Raw genomic sequence first — 9,348 nt, 5'->3', positions numbered from 1 at the left:
CTACATGATGCACACACTGTCAACATTACATCATGGAGGAGGAATAGAGTACTTTAATAACATCACTAGAGTAGCACAAAGATTAATAGTGATACAAAGCTCATCATATGGATCTCAATCATGTAAGGCAGCTCATGAGATCATTGTATTGAAGTACATGGGAGAGAGATGAACCACATAGCTACCGGTAGAGCCCTCAGCCTCGGGGGAGAACTACTCCCTCCTCATCATAGGAGACAGCAGCGGCGATGAAGATGGCGGTGGTGTCGATGGAGATGCCTTCCGGGGGCAATTCCCCGTCCCGGCGGCGTGCCGGAACAGAGACTTCTGTCCCCCGAATCTTGGCTTCGCGATGGCGGCGGCTCTGGAAGTTTTCTCGTATCGTGGCTTATTCGTTTAGGGTTTTCGCGACGGAGGCTTTAAGTAGGCGGAAGGGCAGCCTCGGAGGGATCCTGGGGGTCCCACACAGTAGGCCCCCCCTCTGGCCGCGCCGTCATGTTGTGTCGCCACCTCGTGGACCCACTTCGTAATCCCTTCGGTCTTCTGGAAGCTTCATGGAAAAATAAGACTCTGGGCATTGATTTCGTCCAATTCCGAGAATATTTCCTTTGTAGGATTTCTGAAACCAAAAACAGCAGAAAATAGGAACTGGCACTTCGGCATCTTGTTAATAGGTTAGTTCCGGAAAATGCATCAAAACGATATAAAGTGTGAGCAAAACATGTAGGTATTGTCATAAAATAAGCATGGAACATAAGAAATTATAGATACGTTGGAGACGTATCAGTGTCCTCTTTGATCCTTAAATTCATGGCTTGTGCACTTATCCCCTATTCCCTCCCAAACCTTTGCTGTTCACAGGAGCACCTAGGACCCGTGGTGGCGGCAAGGTTAAGACACCCTCTCGTCATCATCGAGATGAAGACGAGCAACAAGAGATCATTCCAACAAGAACCACCAAGCGTCAGAGGGAGGCAGCAGCTAGAACCGCCCAAGGTCCTCAGAAGTCAATGGTTGATGTCAAGAAAGCCCAATTCTTGGAAATACGAGGGGCCAATCCGTATTTATTAACAAGGAATGCCCGTCAATGCCCCAATCCCTTCTTCTATCATGTCAATCAGGAAAGGATCTACAACGAAGTCTATGGGCCAAGGAATTCAACTATTGCTCCCAATACTCCATCAGCATGGATAAGCTCAACTCCAACCTCGAGTATTTTGGAGAAGCTCTTGAGATTTGTGATGAACAAGGGCTGACACCTTTGATGACCTTCTCTCACAACTACTCCAAGGAAGTGATATGCCAATTCTACGCCACAGCTATTTTCCTTGAGGATGAAGGAGGCTTTCGCTCGTTGAGATGGATGACTAGGGAACATGTGATGGAGGCCACGTGGGAGGAGTTTGCTAGAGGCATTGGATATGAGCTTTATGGCTATGACACCAACGTCTTCAAGATCCACCTACAGCCCAAGCCAATGGCCAAAGAGAAGATGGCCAACCTCTACATTCCCGGAAGGATATTGTGTGGAAGTGCTTACCACCTCCTCCCCGTCTACGACATCATGAATCGCATCTACCGCAGAACCATCAACCCCAAGCACACCAACCATGATGAAGTGCACGGGTTTCTTGTAAACCTTCTTGTGCGCACTCATGAGATGACGGGCCGCGACAAGCAGCTGGACGTCATGGACTATATTTGGCATGAGATGCGTGACTGTGCCTTTCTTCGCAAGCTTCCTCAATATGCACCCTACATTATGAGGCTCATTTGCCTAAAGTGGGATCAAGCAGGCCGTGGAGATCTTCTTGAGCAATGCCGCCCCAACATCACTATTCATAAGGAGAAGAGTCCTCTTGTCAAGAACCATGACCTTCCAAGGTACGGCAAGGGAGCTCCCTAGGACAAGGACGAAGACGAAGCCGATAGTGATGACTCCGACTACGTGCCCAACTCCGTCAACACCAAGGGCCTCTTCGCCAAGCTCACCGCTCGCCTCAAGAAGTCCTTTTGCTTCAAGAGGGACCTTGAAGATAGGATGTATCAAGCTCATCACGACAACAAGAAGATCCGCCAACGCCAAAAGGCGATGATGAGGCACATGCAGCTTCCTGTCTCTGAGGGCTCCGAGGACAGCATCACTCCTCCCGGTGAGTGGAAGTCGAAGCTCGTTTGGTCAAGCTCCGAAGAGTCCATCCCCGAGCCACCTCATGGCAAGGGCCATGCTCAAGAGGAAGACGATGATGATGATGAAGGCGAAGATGAAGAGGAGGAGGACGTTGAGGAGGAGGGTGACGAGGATGAAGATGACGACGACGAGGATGATGATGAAGAGTGATCCCCTTGGGGCGTTAGTATGCTCTTTCTTTCTTTTTGGTGACTCGATGCCAAAGGGGGAGAAGTTGATCTATTAGGACGGGAATTTGCATGGGGATGCCAAGGGCTTGGTGCTTCTTTTTGGTTCTTTCGGCCTTGGCATCAAACCTTCCCCTAGTTATTTGGAACTTTATTCGTATGTGTGCTTGCTACTCTATTTGTGGATCTCCCGATCCCCCATTTTGTATTAAGACTTAATCGTTCGTAGCTTAATGGTCTACACCGGGAACACCGGGTAATTTGGATCCTTTTCTTTAAGAAGGACGCTCTCTAGATAATTAATAGAGTGTTGCAAAGGGAGCATTGGTCCACTTGCGAGGTGTTCCATGCCCGAAGGCAGTATCGGTTTACCAGCTTCATGACACCGGGGCAAGCCATCCGGTGTAGGTGGTACCATGTCGTCGGCCCGGATCCTCTTAGGAGCTGGCTGGCTCAAAGATGCGCCCTTCTTGGCTCCTCTCTTCCTTGCCTTCTTCACCTGACCTACTGGGGGTGCTGGTGGTGCTGATGGTGGTGCTTCGGGTGCTGCTGGGGTCGGTGCTGGTGGTGCTTCTGAGCTTGCTGGGGTTGATTTGGGTGGCTCCCCGATGATCGTCTTACGCAGCGTGTTAGGGCTGAAAACGGTAGCAGGCTTGACTTGAGCTGGATTGCAAGCCTCCGGAGGAGTGTCTTGAGAAAAACCCGTGAAGACCAGGCGCTGCTTCGTGATTGTAGTGGGACGACCAAGATGATCGCCGTGAGTGCGGAAGGCTAGTTCATCCATAGGAGGCATGTACATATCTTGGCTGCAGGCACCAGTGTTGATGTAGGCATCGATGTCATCATCATCATCTACATCGTTGCCATCAAGTGGCGCCATGTCCTGGACCTTAGGTGGTGGCGGTTGCGATGCCACCACTTGGCGTACGTTGCGTCTGGTCGACGGTCGTTGCGGTAGCGCTCCCAACAAGTGTTTGTGGCGTGTGGTGGTTGATACGCGTACAGCACGCGTCCGTTGGGAACCCCAAGAGGAAGGTGTGATGCGTACAGCGGCAAGTTTTCCCTCAGTAAGAAACCAAGGTTTATCGAACTAGTAGGAGCCAAGAAGCACGTTGAAGGTTGATGGCGGCGGAGTGTAGTGCGGCGCAACACCAGGGATTCCGGCGCCAACGTGGAACCTGCACAACACAACCAAATTACTTTGCCCCAACGTGACAGTGAGGTTGTCAATCTCACCGGCTTGCTGTAACAAAGGATTAGATGTATAGTGTGGATGATGATTGTTTGCAGAAAACAGTAAAACAAGTATTGCAGTAGATTGTATTCGATTAAAAGAATGGACCGGGGTCCACAGTTCACTAGTGGTGTCTCTCCCATAAGATAATTAGCATGTTGGGTGAACAAATTACAGTTGGGCAATTGACAAATAAAGAGGGCATGACCATGCACATACATGATATGATGAGTATTGTGAGATTTAATTGGGCATTACGACAAAGTACATAGACCGCTATCCAGCATGCATCTATGCCTAAAAAGTCCACCTTCAGGTTATCATCCGAACCCCTTCCAGTATTAAGTTGCAAACAACAGACAATTGCATTAAGTATGGTGCGTAATATAATCAACAACTACATCCTTAGACATAGCATCGATGTTTTATCCCTAGTGGCAACAGCACATCCACAACCTTAGAACTTTCTCACATCGTCCTGCATTTAATGGAGGCATGAACCCACTATCGAGCATAAATACTCCCTCTTGGAGTTACAAGCAAAAACTTGGCCAGAGCCTCTACTAGTAACGAAGAGCATGCAAGATCATAAACAACACATAGATAATAGATTGATAATCAATATAGCATAGTATTCTCTATTCATCGGATCCCAACAAACACAACATATAGCATTACAGATAGATGACCTTGATCATGTTAGGCAGCTCACAAGATCCAACAATGAAGCACAATTAGGAGAATACGACCATCTAGCTACTGTTATGGACCCATAGTCCAGGGGTGAACTACTCACTCATCACTCCGGAGGCGACCATGGCGGTGAAGAGTCCTCCGGGAGATGATTTTCCTCTCCGGCAGGGTGCCGGAGGCGATCTCCTGAATCCCCGAGATGGGATTGGCGGCGGCGGCGTCTCTGGAAGGGTTTCCATATCGTGGCTCTCGATACTGGAGTTATTATCGATGAAGGCTTCTTATAGTCGGAGAGGTAGGTCAACGGGCGACGCGAGGGGCCGACACACTAGGCCGGCGCGGCCAGGGCTTGGGCCGCGCCGCCCTATTGTCTGGCCGCCTCGTCGCCCCACTTCGTATCTCCCCCGGTGTTCTGGAAGGTTCGTGGAAAAATAAGATCCTGGGCGTTGATTTCGTCCAATTCTGAGAATATTTCCTTACTAGGATTTCTGAAACCAAAAACAGCAGAAAACAGCAATTGGCTCTTCGGCATCTTGTTAATAGGTTAGTGCCGGAAAATGCATAAATATGACATAAAGTATGCATAAAACATGTAGGTATCATCAATAAAGTGGCATGGAACATAAGAAATTATCGATACGTTGGAGACGTATCAGCATCCCCAAGCTTAGTTCCTGCTCGTCCTGAGTAGGTAAACGATAACAAAGATAATTTCTGGAGTGACATGCCATCATAATCTTGATCATACTATTGTAAGCACATGAGCTGAGATCAAATCATTCAAAGCAAGTATCTATATTGATATAAGAGATGATAATGCAAGAGTTAAACAAGCTAGAAGTTTTCATGAACTATTGCTTTAAAGACATGAAACCGTACAAAGTTCATTAAGGATGTGTTAAGTATTCAGCGTAGAAGTTCTATCCTTCATTCCAAGCATCAAGTAAATTTTCACAACATAAGAAGGATTCAGTCAAGTAAATATAAACATGAACATCATGATTCAACTGTTTCGAAGTCTACTCAACCGGTGAGCGCAAGCATTTGGTATTAGCACCAGGATGTTATGGCATAAAGAACGTTAATGGGGGTTTGGAAGGCCAAATGGAAGAAAGGCTTGCAAAGCTGTAAATGACCATTAGACAAGAGGAAGCCTTATGATCGAAGCTATGCAAGGAGTAGTGATTGCCATGCAACGGATGAACATAGAGCTATATGTGTATGAAAGCTCTCCAATGGAACTAGTGGGGGTGCATCCAACTTGGTTGCTCACGAAGACCTAGAGCACTTTTGAGGAGGCTCATCATTGGAATATACAACCCAAGTTCTATAGTGTAAATTCCCCACATAGTTATACTAGTAAAACATGAAAACTCTCTCATATGAAGTGTAGGTGCTAAACATGAGCACAAATGATGACTATGAATAATGCGGGTGCTAAAACATGAGCAAAAGTGTGGATAAAAGATAGTAATGCTGCCCCCTTTTTCTTTATTCTCTTTTTTTTCTTTTTTCCTTTTTTTTTCTTTTCATTTTTTTTTCTTTTTTTTTCTTTTTGATGGCCTCCATGGCTCTTTTCATTTTTAGGGGCAACATCCTAATATGAAAACACACTTTTTGGTACAAATAACTCATAATGAATGAAACATGATGTATGAAACTGTATGCCTCTGCAAGTGTAGCAGGATGTGCAATGATCTAGCGTAACATGGGTAAACCACACATCAGCTGTATATGATCATGCAAAGCAATATATAAATAATAAATGACAACATGGCATGTAATGTAAAATGGATGTTGCATGGCAATATATCTCGGAATAGCTATGGAAATGTTGTGGTAGGTAGGTATGGTGGCTGTTTTGAGGAGATGTATGGGCTTATGTGTAGGAGAACAAGAGAAAGTCCTCCCACGGGTTTGGATGTACCAGCGAAGTATGCACAATTCTCAATGTGAGCAAAAGGCAATGCACAGTACCGAAGAGGCTAGCAAATTTGGATGGTGGAAGTGCCAAAAACCGTAGCTTAACATTAGTCAAAAAGAACTCACAAGCTTATTGCAAACAACTAGCAAGTTCATCATTAAGAGCATGATTAAAATTTACTCCAAGGAGGGCCGTTCACGGTGGCACAAGTACCCCGCTAGCTCCCTCGACCTTCAGCACAACTTAGTTATTACGATGAACTCTCAGACATGGAAAGCTATCAAGTCCAACTACACCTTCAACTATTTAAATAGGGTTTGTAGTACGGCACAAGCTTAAAGACAACAATCCACTACTAATTTTAACTTATTTATCCAGCAAGCCTTACCATCTAAATACCTCAAAACATTTGCAAAGAATCAAGTTATCAAAGCTCAATGCTCTACAAGTATTTTATTATACACTACCGCATGCAACATTTCCCGTTTCCAACCATATAACAATTTAACGAAGAAGATTCAACTTTCGCCATGAATATTATGAGTAAAGCCTAAGGACATATTTGTCCATATGCAACAGCGGAGCGTGTCTCTCTCCCACACAATGAATGCTAGGATCCATTTTATTCAAACAAAACAAAAACAAAAACAAACCGACGCTCCAAGCAAAGTGCATAAGATGTGATGGAATAAAAATATAGTTTCACTAGAGGAACCTGATAATGTTGTCGATGAAGAAGGGGATGCCTTGGGCATCCCCAAGCTTAGACGCTTGAGTCTTCTTGAAATATGCAGGGGTGAACCACCGGGGCATCCCCAAGCTTAGAGCTTTCACTCTCCTTGATCATATTGTATCATCTCCCTCTCTTGATCCTTGAAAACTTCCTCCACACCAAACTCAAAACAACTCATTAGAGGGTTAGTGCACAATCAAAATTCACATGTTCAGAGGTAACATAATCATTCTTAACAGTTCTGGACATTGCACAAAGCTACTGAAAGTTAATGGAATTGAAAAATCCATCAAGCATATCAAAACAGGCAATGCGAAATAAAAGGCAGAATCTGTCAAAACAGAACATTCCGTAAAGACGAATTTTATTGAGGCACCAGCCTTGCTCAAATGAAAATGCTCGAATTGAATGAAAGTTGCGTACATATCTGAGGATCACTCACGTAAATTGTCATAATTTTCTGAGTTACCTACAGAGAATTAGGCCCAGATTCGTTACAGCAAGAAATTTGTTTCTGCGCAGTAATCCAAATCTAGTATGAACCTTACTATCAAAGACTTTACTTGGCACAACAATGCAACAAAACTAAGATAAGGAGCGGTTGCTACAGTAGTAACAACTTCCAAGACTCAAATATAAAACAAAAGTGCAGTAGTAAAATCATGGGTTGTCTCCCATAAGCGCTTTTCTTTAACGCCTTTCAGCTAGGCGCAGAAAGTGTATATCAAGTATTATCAAGAGACGAAGCATCAACATCATAATTTTTTCTAATGATAGAATCAAAAGGTAACTTCATTCTCTTTCTAGGGAAGTGTTCCATACCTTTCTTGAGAGGAAATTGATATTTAATATTACCTTCCTTCATATCAATGATAGCACCAACAGTTCGAAGAAAAGGTCTTCCCAATATAATGGGACAAGATGCATTGCATTCAATATCCAAGACAACAAAATCAACGGGGACAAGGTTATTGTTAACGATAATGCGAACATTATCAACTCTCCCCAAAGGTTTCTTTGTAGAGTTATCAGCGAGATTAACATCCAAATAACAATTTTGCAATGGTGGCAAGTCAAGCATATTATAGATCTTTCTAGGCATAACGGAAATACTTGCACCAAGATCACATAAAGCATTGCAATCAAAATCATTGACCTTCATCTTAATGATGGGCTCCCAACCATCCTCTAACTTCCTAGGAGTAGAAGTTTCGCGATTTAATTTCTCTTCTCTAGCTTTTATGAGAGCATTTGTAATATGTTTTGTAAAGGCCAAATTTATAGCACTAGCATTTGGACTTTTAGCAAGTTTTTGTAAGAACTTTATAACTTCAGAGATGTGGCAATCATAAAAATCCAAACCATTATAATCTAAAGCAATGGGGTCATTGTCCCCAATGTTGGAAAAAATTTCAGCAGTTTTATCACGAGCGATTTCAGCGGTTTTAGCGATTTCGTGCAGTTTTTCACGCTTTGCATTAGAAGTGGAAACATTGCCAACACAAATTATTTTACCATTAATAGTAGGAGGTGCAGCAACATGTGAAGCATTAGCATTACTAGTGGTGGTAATAGTCCAAACTTTAGCTATTTTATCTTCTTTAGCATTTTCTTCTCTTTCCCACCTAGCACGCAATTCGGCCATCAATCTTATATTCTCATTAATTCTAACTTGGATGGCATTTGCTGTAGTAACAATTTTATTATCAATATCCTCAGGTTTAGCAGCCATTTTATTAATTAAAGAAGATTGTGACGCAGACATGTATGAGATTCGGTTTTCAGCATTTGCAAGTTTAGTTTGCAACCCAGAGATCTCCATATTCAGATTTTCAAGTTGATTTCCTATATTCTTCAACAAGGTAGATTGTTCATTCATAGTTTTAGTAAACAATTTATTTTGCTCATATTGTGATTGCATAAAGCTCTTGGTGGATCTTTCAATTTCTAACATCTTTTCCTCATTAGGTGAAACATATCTACCGTAAGAGTTCCCATTAGCAGGATATGGCCTAGAATTATTATAATTGTTATTTTTAATGAAATTCACATCAACATGTTCTTTTTGAGCAACCAATGAAGCTAACGGAACATTATTATGATCAATATTAGTCCTACCATTCACAAGCATAGACATAATAGCATCAATCTTATCACTCAAGGAGGAGGTTTCTTCAACAGAATTTACCTTCTTACCTTGTGGAGCTCTTTCCGTGTGCCATTCAAAGTAATTAATCATCATATTATCAAGAATCTTTGTTGCATCGCCTAGAGTGATGACATAAAGGTACCTCCAGCAACTGAATCCAATAGGTTCCGTGAAGAAAAATTCAGTCCTGCATAAAAGGTTTGGATGATCATCCAAGTAGTCAGTCCATGGGTTGGGCAGTTTTTAACCAAAGCTTT

This window comes from Lolium perenne, chromosome 1 (assembly GCF_019359855.2).
Source record: "Lolium perenne isolate Kyuss_39 chromosome 1, Kyuss_2.0, whole genome shotgun sequence".
Lineage (NCBI taxonomy): Eukaryota > Viridiplantae > Streptophyta > Magnoliopsida > Poales > Poaceae > Lolium > Lolium perenne.
Note: the sequence above shows the minus strand (reverse complement) of the source record.